We start from the raw sequence: 13397 nt of genomic DNA, 5'->3' as shown, positions 1-13397 counted from the left end.
CCCTAACCTGTTCTTCCTCCCACCTATCCCCTCCTCCCACCTCAAGCCGCACCTCCATCTCCTACCGACCAACCTCATCCCGCCCCCTTGACCTGTCTGTCCTCCCTGGACTGACCTATCCCCTTCCTAACTCCCTACCTACACTCGCCTTTACTGGCTCCATCCCCGCCTCTTCGACCTGTTTGTTTCCTCTCCACCTATCCTCTCCTCTATCCCTCTTCTATCCGCCTCCCACTCTCTCCCTATTTATTTCAAAACCCCCTTCCCCTCCCCCTTTTCTGATGAAGGGTCTAGGCCCGAAACGTCAGCCTCTCTGCTCCTATGATGCTGCTTGGCCTGCTGTGTTCATCCAGCCCTGCACCTTGTTGTCTCGGATTCTCCAGCATCTGCAGTTCCTACTATCTCTGATTGCATTTGGACTAGTGTTTTTTTATCTTCCTCTCTTGCAGGACAAAATGAAGGGACATTAGCAATGCGAGAAGGAGAGGTGTTGTATGTTATTGAAGAAGATAAAGGAGATGGCTGGACAAGAACACGCAAACAGAATGGACAAGAAGGCTATGTGCCAACATCATATGTAGATATTACTCTAGAGAAAAACAGTAAAGGTGCAGTGACCTATATATAAATATAAGATGCTGAAATCTAGTTGTGCTGATGTGGAAATGTATTAATTTAAATGGCTAAAGGAATAGTGGAGAAACATTAAGAGTCAAATTCTTAAAATATGTTCCTATGCATAATCCTTTGTTCACTGTGTGAGCTGAACTTTGAAATTGAGATTTTATTCTTAAAGTTATCCTTTTGTGCAGGAATACAAACCCTGGATTATTCCATGTCATAGTATTTGGAAACAGTTTAACTCTCTAGTATTGTTAAATATCGCATTAATCCTTCCCAATATTCCTGATGCCTTAACTTTTGTGTATGTGTAAATATATATATAGGTGAGGGTTCTTGGTGTTTTATATTTTTTAATCCATCATTGAAACAAAGGTTTTTAGACTTTTTATTGGAATATAATTTTTTAGCTTTCAAAGTAGTAACTTAGATAAAAACCAATAGTCCATTTCTTTAGTTATAACCATTTAAGCAAAAAATGTAAGTGATTCACAATAAATAACTTCTGAGTACTGGTGGTGGGAGGGCACATTAAAGTGTTTCTTACATTCATGTTCAATTTTTAAAACAAAACTTAAACCGCATTTTGCCTAATAAATGCTTTGTTATTACTTGAGTATTATTTTGCCAATTATCAAGATGAAAATCTGACTTCAACAAATTTAGCTAAACACCTTTCAAAACCTGTATGCAAGTGTGATAATTTTGGTGTTGCGTAGTTAATGAGTTCTAACTTGTAAAGTTTCTCCTTTTACCTTTTGTTTCTTTTGTTTGTTCCAGCTGAATTTAGTAATGGTGCTTTCTTTCTTTTCCCCTCTGGACTGCAGGTTCCTGAATTGGTGTGTGGGTTCTTGAAACATTGGGCGAGGCATTGAAGGAGGTTGCATGCAGCTGTTTTCTGGGTGGGGAAAGGCACTGGTTGAAAGGTTGAGGCTGGTAGATGAGGAGGGAGGAGGAAACTGCATGTTTGATATTTATTTTGCTACTAACGCAATTAACACAATTCTAACTATAGTTCACATGGTGAATCAACAGTACAGTATTCCGTAGGTCTTAATGCCAAAGGTTCATCTGACCCGGGTGAAGTACATTCAACATGACTTTACCATCAGATAATTTTTTGAAAATATAGTGCTGTCTGCCTGTGCCATCCTACATGCTCGCCCTAACATGCTATTGCATGCTTTTGTAAATCACGCTAAATATTCACTTCAGAAATGTCTAGACTGTACTGTGGTTGACCTGTTTTGTTGTTGTGCAATCCCCACATTATCTAGCTTAACTCCTTCTCCAGTGTTTCACATTTGTAGTTCCATTCCATTTTTCATTTGTGCTGCTACCAGTACTGCATGGTAATAGTGTTGTGTTGATTACCAGTGTTGAGGAGGTCGGACAAACCTGTAGATGCAACTTTTCATTGTATATAGTTTATGAATTCTCCTCCCTCCTTGCTTTTGGCCCACATATTTCTTGTGTATTGGATTGATCATTGAAGTCTGAGTCAATGGAAACACACCTGAAAAACAGCATAGCTTCAGGAAAATAAGAATGACTCACTGTGAAGAGACACAACTGGGCATAAACTTTGAGAGATGTGTATCATGAACTCTGAGAAGACACACCAATCATTTATCACTATCTTACTATACAGCTGCTGCCTTAAATCAACTGTTTTAACAGAAGAGTGCCTAAATTTGCTGACTGCCATTGTTTCCAATAGTCTTTTTTGAAGCATACATTTGTGCAGGCTCATGGCAGCTCATCAATTTTGACTGACTTGTGTATTCTCTCGGTACTGCAGCTGCTGATGTAGTCATACCTAGTGTAAAAAAAATGTACCAGAGGAAGTGTGCAACTAAAATTTCTGTCAATATTTATATTGTTTTTAATACTAAAGGTTTGTAATTGTTAACAAGATTTATTTCAAATGAATGTTTTTCAATTAGAATTTTGTAATTTTTTCATTGTTTGACTTTTATGAATAACAAGTTCACAGCTGAATAGCTGTGCAGGTCCTCTAATTTGGTGTGGTCACACATCAAAATGTGTGAATATATTGACTCTTGTGGATATTGTATGTATGTAACCAAAACCATGTGCACTTTTATCCAGTTGAGCAGTAACGCGAGTGCGGATATTTTTTTCCTCCCAGAATACTTAAAGCTGCATCTGTTCAAACTTCATTCTTGTGTTGAAATCCAAACTATAATTTTATTTCAATGCTGTAATAAATGTACAATCTTCGATCAATTTCAAGCCCACCCCAACCTTGGAATTACCCATCAGAAATATTCCTCAAATTCAAAAAGATTTGATTGCTGAACCACTTGAAATTTCATCAAGTGGCGGAAGACACATCTTCTCATCAGTACCTTGAAACGAGCTAAGATATTTTATGACTCAAAGCCCTGTGCTGCAGAGGGGACCATTAGTGTTCATTTGAAAATTTGAAATTTTAGTAAAACAGAGCAAAGGTGTGATGGATTAGGCAAATAAGAAATGTTGCTTTGACTCAAATCTATTTGCTTCTATATCAGGTTCAGTTACCTGTTTAGAAATTACAAATGTGAAACTATCTTCAGTCTATATCCATTCTATTTGTTGCTGGAAACAGTATACATACTTTTACTTCCTGGTATAACATTTAATGATGTTTCCAGACCAAATTGCACATGCCAACTACATAAAACGTTGCCTGACTCTTATCTGCCATTTACAATGATCAACGTGGGTTCCACTGACACTGATAAATATGTGGAAACCTTCAATTGCAATAAAACTAAGACATTTTCTGTTAAACTATTCTTAATTCTGTACCACTGTGGTTCCTGGTAAGTGAATATAATTTCTGGCAGACTGATTGCAGAGTTAACAAACATACACTAATTACCTTTATATGTTCAGAAAAATTTGGATGAAATGATTTTTCTAAAAACAACTTGCTTCAAAAAATTCTGAAGTTTCCATGCTTCCTTGTATTCAAGTATGTGTATTTTTAAAGTGTTAGTTCACTATAAAATTGCAATATGGTGGCACATAACCTTTTCATTGTGCATTTCTGAAGTAAACCACTATTAAAATATTGGCAATGGTATGTTGAGTATTCTTCCAAGTAGGCACTAAGTAGATCTGACTTTTTACAGCAATTTAACTGTGAAAGTTGTAGAATGTAATAGAAAAGCTACTTTTTCCATAGCCGTAAATCTGCAGTTAGGTAAGTGAAACAGACCGTTATCCAGTATGTAATGTTGTAACGCTTTTGCTTTGTATGTAATTTTAGGTATGCTGCTTTTTGTGAGGAAATGTACAAATATAAGTAAAGAGGCAACAGATTGAAGGAGAGTTTTTCTCTTGCACATTACAATTTTTTTCAAATGTATTCAGTGTGAGAGGATCTAGTTAAAACTGTAACTGACAAGTTGTCAGACAAAGTAGAATGTAGAGCGAAAAGCAACCAAGGTTTTGAATTGATGATCCTTATGCACATGTTGATTTTAAAAACACTGTTGATATACTGTTTAAAATACTTTGTTGAGAACTGTTTAAATAAATTAATGTATTCCACACAGTTTTGTCATACTTAAGCATCTATTATATCAACTAATGTCTTGTTTTTCCTTTCTGTGCTTAAACCAGTTATGATAATATTCTTACAACCTTCTTGATAGAAGTTGCAGTTTTTGTATAAGAGGCTTGCTTTTGGAATTGTGTGTTCCTCATCTTTCGTGTAGGCCGAGTCAAATTTCCATAGAAGGATACTTGATTTCCAAGTCGTAAACAAAATATGAAAGAAGGGAGCAAGGGATAAACCAGCTAACTACAGGCCAATCAATTTACCTCAGTGATAGGAAGCTATTGGAAGCAACTCTGAGGGAGTGAATCTTTTGGAGAGGCAAGAATTAATCAAGAACAGTCAGCATGGTTTTGTTAAGGGGAATTCATGTCTAACCAAATTGATTGAATTTTTCAAAGAGATGACCAGGTGTGTAGATGAGGGCAGTGCTTTTGATGTAGTTTACTTGGACTTCATAAGGTCCCATGTGAGAGATTGATAGCAAAGGTAAGAGCCCTTGGGATCAAGGAATGTTGGCAGATTGGCTAAGTGGCAGGAAACAGAGGGTTTCTGAAGAACATTTCTGAAGAAGGGTCCAGACCCGAAATGTCAGCTTTCCTGCTCCTCTGATGCTGCCTGGCCTGCTGTGTTCGTCCAGCTCTACACCTTGTTATCTCAGGAAACAGAGGATGATGTATGAGGGGTGTTTTTCTGATTGAAAGTCTGTGACTAGTGGGGTATCACAGGGGTCAGTGATGGAACCCTTGCTGTTTGTGGTTTATGTAAATGATTTAGACTTGAATGTAGGAGGGTTGATCAGTAAGTTTGCAGATTATACAAGAATTGTAGAAAAATGGCCTTAGATTACATGAGGATATAGACAGGCTGGTTAGATGGGCTGATCAGTGACAAATGAAATCTATCCAGATAAGTGTGAGACGATAAAATACCTGATGAATAGTAGGACCCTGGGAAGTACCGAGGATCAGAGGCATCTAGGTGTGCACATGTACCCTTAAGGTAATGGGACAGGTAGATAAAGTGGTTAAGAAGGTGTATGGTATACATACCTTTCTTAGCTGAAGAATAGATTTTAAGAGCAGGGAGGCAACACTGGAACTGTAAACAGAAACTGTTGGTTAGGCCACAGCTACAGTACTCTGCAGCTCTGAAATTCACATTTTAGGAGGGATGTGATAGCACTGGAGAGGGTGCAGAGGAGTTTTATCAAGATTTTGCATGTGCTGGAAAATTTTAGTTATGAAGAGAGATTGGATAGACTGGGATTAACTCTGTGCTTTAATGACTCAGACTATTTTCCCTCCAATACCTTATTAAAAAGGCTGTTCATAGTGTTGTTTTGCATGAAAAGCTTCCTGATATTACTATCAGTTGACCTTTAGGCAATCTGAATCTGTTTTCCTTTCACCCCGCATGTAGTTTAGCTTGAAATAGTGTTGCATCCTTAAAAATAGGAAGAGGAATCTACTATCAAATTCTATTCAACTTTCCACTATCATAATAATGAAAGGCAACTTGTGATGTTTCATTTCTCAATATTTAAGTAGCTACACCACATAGACTATAGTGGTTCAAGAAGGTAGCTTATCACCATTTTCTCCAGGGCACTATATATACAATATAGTACAATAATACAATACAGCACAGAACAGGCCCTTCAGCCCACCGAGCCTGCGCTGATTCCTAATCCTTTTGTAGACCTACATATTGCCCATACACTGTTTCTGTTCCTCTGTTCACCTTCCATTCACATGTCTATACCTTAAACGTTGCTAACATACCTGCTTCCACCACCTCCACTGGCAGTGTGTTCCAGGCATTTACCACCCTTTGTCAAAAATTTTCCCCACACTTCCCCCTTTCACCTTGAACTTGTGCCCTCTTGCACCTTTTCACCCTGTGAAAAAGCCTCTGATTATCCACTCTACCTATGCCTCATGATTTTTTTTCCCCATAGAACCCCTACACTGGGGAAACAGGCCCTTCAGCCCACAACAATTCTCATAGCATCCCACCTAGACCCATCCCCCTATAACTCACCTAATCTACACATCCCTGAACACCACGGGCAATTTAGCATGGCCAATCCTCCTAGCCTGCACACCTTTGGACTGTGGGAGGAAACTGACGCAGACACGGGGAGAATGTGCAAACTCCACACACAGTTGCCCGAGGGTGGAATCGAACCCGGGTCCCTGGCATTGTGAGGTAGCAGTGCTAACCACTGAGCCACCATCTGTCGGGTTGCCCCTCAGCCTCTGTCTTTTCAGTGAAAATCGTCTTGAGTTTATTCAACCTTTCCTCATAACTAAAACCATCCAGACCAGGCAACATCCTGCTAAAACTGTTCTGCACCCTCTCCAAAGCACCCACGCCCTTCTGGTAGTGTGGCAACCAGAACTGTGCAATATTCCAAATGTGGCCTGACTAAAGTTTTATACAGCTATAACATAACTTGCCAACTTTTATATTTGCCCCGGCTGATAAAGGCAAGTGTGCTGTATGCCTTCTTGACCACCTTATCCACCTGTGTTGCCACTTTCAGGGATCTGAGGACCTGTGCGCCCAGATCCCTCTCTATGTCAGTGCTTCTAAGCATTATGGAATTTATTGTATAATTGGCACTTGAATTTGATCTTCCAAAATGCATTACCTTGCATTTATCTGGATTAAACTCCGTCTGCCATTTCTGTGCCCACATCTGCAATCTGTCTATATCCCGCTGTATCCTTTGACAATCCTCCTATCTGTAACTGTCCCAATTTTGGTGTCATTCACAAACTTACTAATCAGGCCACCTATGTTTTCATCTAGATCATATATTACAAACAAAGGTCCCAGCACTGATCCCTGTGGAACACCAGTAGTTACTGATACCCGTTCCGAAAAACACCCTTGCACTGCTACTCTCTGTCTTCCATAACCAAGCCCATTTTGTATCCATCTAGCCAGCTCACCCTGGATTCCATGAAACTCTTATCTTTTGTACCAGCCTATGAGGTACTTTATCAAATGCCTTACTAAAATCCATGTAGACAATATCCACTGCCCTTCCCTCATCAATCATTCTTGTCACCTCCTCAAAAAAACTCAATTAAGTTGGTGAGACATGACCTTCCCTGCACAATCCCAAGCAGCTGTCATTAACAAGTCCATTTGCTTCCAATTGTGAATAAATCCTGTCTCTCAGTATCTTTAACTGCTTCCGCACCACTGAAGAAGGGTCACCGGAACCGAAACGTTAACTCTGATTTTTTTTTTACTCCACAGATGCTGCCAGACCTGCTGAGCTTTTCCAGCAACTTCCGCACCACTGGTGTCAGGCTCACTGGCATGCAAGTATCTGGATTGTCTCTGATTCACTTCTTAAACAAAGGAACAGCATTGGCCATTTACCAGTCGTCTGGAACCTCATCTGAGGCCAAAAAGGATGCAAAGATATCTGTTAAGGCCCTAGCTATTCCTCCCTTGCCTCCCACCGTATCTTAGGATAGATCCTGCCTGACTCTGGGGAATTGTATACGTTGTTAGATTTCAAGAGACCCAACAGTTACTCCTTCATTATGTTGACCTGCCTGAGAGTATTCACCCACCTTTCCCTAACCTCAACATCCATCCTGTGCCTCTCTTTGGTGAATAATGATGTACTCATTAGGGATCTCTCCCATTTCCTCTGGCTCCACACATAACTCCCTCCTTTATCCTTGAGTGAGCCTGTTCTTCCCCCAGCTACTCTGTCGCTCCAAATATAGGTATAAATGAATTGGGATTCTCCTTAACCCTGCTGGCCAAGGACATTTCATAGCCCCTTTTTGCCTTCCTAGCTCCCAGTTTGATCTCCATCCTACTTTCTCTATATTCTCCATGGACTTTGTCTGCTTTTAGTTGCCTAGACCTTGGGTATGCTTTCATTTTTATTGACTAAGCTGATAATTTCCCGTTATCCAAGGTTTCCCAATCCTGCCACTGCTGTCCTTCATTTTCACAGGAATATGCTTGTCCTGCACTCTAATCAACTGGCCTTTTAAAAGACTCTCACGTGTCAGATGTGGATTTACCCCCAAACAGCTGCTCTCAATCCACATTCTTGAATTCTTGCCTAATTTGGTTATAGTTGGCCTTCCCCCAATTTAGCACTACGTCTAAGATCTACTGTTGTCCTTATCCAGAAGTATCTGAAAACTTACGGAATTATCATCACTATTCCCAAAATGTTCCCCCGCTGAAATTTTGATCATCTGGCCAGGCTTATTTCCCAATACCACGTCTAGTTTGGCCCCCTCCCTTGTTGGATTGTCCACATACTGTTTCAAAAAACCCTTCTGGACACATGTAACAAATTGTTCCCCATCCAAACCCCTGGCACTAAGGGAGTAACAGTCAATATGGGGAAAGTTAAAATCACCCTCCAAGATAACCCTGTTATTTTCACATCTGTCCAGAATGTGACTACGTATCTTACTCTATCTCCTGCTGGCAGCTGGGAGGTCTGTAGTACAATCCTAGCATTGTGATTACATCCTTCCTATTCCTGAGCTCTACCCATAATGCCTTGCTGCAAGATCCCTCCAAAGTGTTCTCCCTTGACGCGACTCTGATTTCTCCCTAACCAGTAATGCAACTCCCCCACCACTATTGCATCCTTCTTTGTCTTGTCTAATACCCTGGAAGCTGCCAATCCTGTACTTCTTTCAACCACATCTCTGTGATAACAACAACATAATTGCATGCATTAATCCAAGTTCAAGTTCATCCATTTTACCTGTTTACTTTCTTGGATTGAACAAAGAACAAAAAGAACAAAGAAAATTACAGCTCAGGAACAGGCCCTTCAGCCCTCCAAGCCTAAGCCGATCCAGATCCTTTATCTAAACCTGTCGCCTATTTTCCAAGGATCTATATCCCTCTGCTCCCTGCCCATTCATGTATCTGTCTAGATACATCTTAAATGACGCTATCATGCCCACCTCTACCACCTCCGCTGGCAACACATTCCAGGCACCCACCACCCTCTGCGTAAAGAACTTTCCACGCATATCTCCCTTAAACTCTTCCCCTCTCACCTTGAAATCGTGACCCCTAGTAATTGAGTCCCCCACTCTGGGAAAAAGCTTCTTGCTATCCACCCTGTCTATACCTCTCATGATTTTGTAGACCTCAATCAGGTCCCCCCTCAACCTCTGTCTTTCTAATGTAAATAATCCTAATGTACTCAACCTCTCTTCATAGCTAGAGCCCTCCATACCAGGCAACATCCTGGTGAACCTCCTCTGCACCCTGTCCAAAGCATCCACATCCTTTTGGTAATGTGGCGACCAGAACTGTACGCAGTATTCCAAATGTGGTCGAACCAAAGTCCTATACAACTGTAACATGACCTGCCAACTCTTGTACTCAATACCCCGTCCAATGAATGAAAGCATGCCGTATGCCTTCTTGACCACTCTATCGACCTGCGTTGCCATCTTCAGGGTACAATGGACCTGAACACCCAGATCTCTCTCTGCATCAATTTTCCCCAGGGCTTTTCCATTTATCATATAGTTCGCTCTTGAATTGGATCTTCCAAAATGCATCACCTCGCATTTGCCTGGATTGAACTCCATCTGCCATTTCTCCGCCCAACTCTCCAATCTATCTATATTCTGCTGCATTCTCCGACAGTCCCCTTCACTGTCTGCTACTCCACCAATCTTAGTGTCATCTGCAAACTTGCTAATCAGACCATCTATACCTTCCTCCAGATCACTTACGTATATCACAAACAACAGTGGTCCCAGCACGGATCCCTGTGGAACACCACTGGTCACAGTTCTCCATTTTGAGAAACTCCCTTCCACTACAACTTTCTGTCTCCTGTTGCCCAGCCAGTTCTCTATCCATCTAGCTAGTACGCCCTGGACCCCATGAAACTTCACGTTCTCCATCAGCCTACCATGGGGAACCTTATCAAATTCCTTACTGAAGTCCATGTATATGACATCTACAGCCCTTCCCTTATCTATCAACTTTGTCACTTCTTCAAAGAATTCTATCAAGTTGGTAAGACATGACCTTCCCTGCGCAAAACCATGCTGCCTATCACTAATAAGCCCATTTTCTTCCAAATGTAAATAGATCCTATCCCTCAGTATCTTCTCCAGCAGCTTCCCCACCACTGACATCAGGCTCACCGGTCTATAATTACCTGGATTATCCTTGCTACCCTTCTTAAACAAGGGGACAACATTGGCAATTCTCCAGTCCTCTGGGACCTCACCCGTGCTCAAGGATGCTGCAAACATATCTGTTAAGGCCCCAGCTATTTCCTCTCTTGCTTCCCTCAGTAACCTGGGATAGATCCCATCCGGATCTGGGGACTTGTCCACCCTAACGCCTTTTAGAATACCCAACACTTCCCCTCCCCTTCTTATGCTGACTTGACCTAGAGTAATCAAACATCTATCCCTAACCTCAACATCCGTCATGTCCCTCTCCTCAGTGAATACTGACGCAAAGTACTCATTAAGAATCTCACTCATTTTCTCTGACTCCTCGCATAACTTCCATCCTTTGTCCTTGAGTGGGCCAACCCTTTCTCTAGTTACCCTCTTGCTCCTTATGTATGAATAAAAGGCTTTGGGATTTTCCTTAACCCTGTTTGCTAAAGATATTTCATGACCCCTTTTAGCCCTCTTAATTCCTCGTTTCAGATTGGCCCTACTTTCCTGATATTCTTCCAAAGCTTTTGTCTGTTTTCAGTCACCTAGACCTCATGTATGAAGGAAATAAAGTCCAAGCCTCCAGTTCTGCTGAGCTCAGCAACCTCTCCCTGACTGCTTTTCCTCTTAGCTATATATGCCTTGGTCGCAAGCTCTTTCCCAGTCTCTCTACTTACTGACCTGCTGCTCTGATTCCCACCTACCCTGGAAGACATATCGAAGATCCAAATATCTGAAGCCGTCTCCCATATACCAGCTCTTTAGCCACGTGTTCAATTGTACTCTGTCTCTGTTCCTAACCTCTAGCACGTGGCACGCAGAGTAACAGAGAGATTAGAGGTCCTGCATTTTAGTATACTACCTAACTTCCTGAATTATCGTTGCAGGACATTGTCATTCCTCCTACCATGTCATTTGTGCTAGTATGGACAATGACTTCTGTCTGTTTACCCTCCCATTTCAGGATTCCCTGTACCTGCTCAGTCATCCATGACTGTGGCACCAGAGAGGCAACATGCCATTCTTGAGTGTCTCTTGCAGCCACGGAAGTGCCTATCTGTGCCCCTAACTATTGAATCTCCAATTACTATTGCTGTACTACACTTTGTCCCTACCTTCTATACAGCAGGGTCAGCTGTGGTGCCACTGTACTGTTCTCTGCTGCTGTAACCTGAAGGGCCAGCCCCCTCATCCCCCAAAATGGAATACTTGTTTGATAGGGGGATAGCTGAAGTAGAGTCCTGCACTGATATCTTGGGTGTCACCACATCTCTATAACTTCTATCGATGATGCTCTGTGCCATTTGCGTGCTCCTTGGTATCTCCAATTGCTGTTTAAGCTAACCTATTCGTTCAATAAGCAGCTGAAGCTGAATACGCCTCCTGCAGATTCAAGTATCAGGGATTCGCTCAGCATCCATGATTGATTACATTTCGCAGGCAGAACACACAACCCCACCAACTGACATGACTAACCCTCTATTGCTGATGACTTACAAGTTAAATTTTAATTAGCTACTTAAAGATTAGTTATTACTTTCTAACAAATACCGCCCCCTCCAACTTACTCACTATCTGAACTCCATGTACTAATCCTTTAGAAAGACTGAGACACACAGTGTCCTTGAGATTCCTTGACCTGTAGCACCAAGGGAATGGAAGGGTCAACACAAACTAGCATGACCAGCATTGACCAATCAGAAAGCGTGCTCCCTTTTCCTCCTGCGATGTCAGCAGAATGCTCCTGTTTAAGGAACATGCCTGAAAAGAAACTGGGCCCAAGAGCCCTGTGCTCGATTTTACATCTTCCCTGGTATAGGCTGCTCCCTCCAGCTCCTGCTTCTGGCTCCTTCTGAAAGGAATATGCCCTAACCAAAACTCAAAACGGACAATAATTACCAGTCAAGCCAGAGATAACCACAGCCTGCGAACATTTTTTTTTTAAAAAGAAAAGTCAGCGGAGAGATTTTGAAAGTACAAGTTAATTGCAGCTACCGTATTAACAAGTCTATTCAGTTACCCCCCTCAAAAAAACTTAGTGGTTGACATAATGGAAGTTCTGTTTTTGAGTTTGGATTTCAAATTAGTGGCATATGGATATTGATTACTTCCGTGAAAATATCTAGGTCAGTCTTTCCTGAACCATATACCTAATCCAGTATCTGCCCGAGAACGGGGAATCTCTCTCGAGTGTTAATGAAGGATTTATTTATTTAACTCTGGGGTTTATGACCAGAAGTTTAAATGTTGAGGGTCATTAGCTTATTTTTAGTTTAAGATAATTAAGGATTGATTTTTGGCTTGGAAAAAATCCAGAAATGGGATGTTTTTGAGCAGTTCCGAGGAGAACTGACTGGGGTCAAGTGCGGAAGAGAGAGTTTAAAAACAGCACTCTCTTCCCCAACATCCACAAAACAAAGAAATTGGTCATCAACTTCAGGAAGTGGGGTGGAGGACATGCCCTATATGTATCAGTGATGCTGAGATGGAGGTGTTCAAGAGCTTCAAGTTACTAGGAGTAAATATCACCAACAATCTGTCTCGGTCAGCTATAGTCAAGAAAGCACACCAAAGCCTCTACTTCCTCAGAAGGCGAATGAAATTCAGCATGTCCACAATGATTCTTACCAATTTTTATAGATGCGCCATAGAAAGTATCCTATCTGGATGCATCATGTCAGAGCAGCTGCCATTCCAAGCTGAAGACCTCAAGACGCCAGAGTTGCAAACACCATTCAATCCATTACAAAAACCAGCCTTCCTTTCATTGATTCCATCTGCACTTCCCACTGCCTCGGAAAAGCAGCCAACATAATGAAAGACCCCTCCCACTCAGTTACACTGTCTTCCAACCTCTTCCATGAGGCAGAAGATACAAAATTTTGAAAACCAGTACCAACAGATTTAGGGATAGTAGGAACTGCAGATGCTGGAAAATCTGAGGTAACAAGGTGTAGAGCTGGATGAACACAGCAGGCCAAGCAGCATCATAGGAGCAGGAA

At 41.5% G+C, this 13397-nt stretch overlaps 1 long non-coding RNA gene across 1 annotated transcript; it reads left to right on the top strand.

Annotated features, from left to right (window-relative positions):
• Positions 1 to 449: 449 nt before the first annotated feature.
• On the top strand, positions 450 to 4190 carry LOC125484278. Its single transcript, XR_007263117.1, has 2 exons — positions 450 to 608; positions 1449 to 4190. It is a non-coding gene; the product is annotated as an uncharacterized LOC125484278 (long non-coding RNA).
• Positions 4191 to 13397: the final 9207 nt, after the last annotated feature.

Source organism: Rhincodon typus, chromosome 10 (assembly GCF_021869965.1).
Source record: "Rhincodon typus isolate 14 chromosome 10, sRhiTyp1.1, whole genome shotgun sequence".
In the NCBI taxonomy this organism is placed as follows: domain Eukaryota; kingdom Metazoa; phylum Chordata; class Chondrichthyes; order Orectolobiformes; family Rhincodontidae; genus Rhincodon; species Rhincodon typus.
The sequence above is the reverse complement of the archived record's forward strand: the minus strand, read 5'-3'. Positions and strand labels throughout refer to the sequence as shown.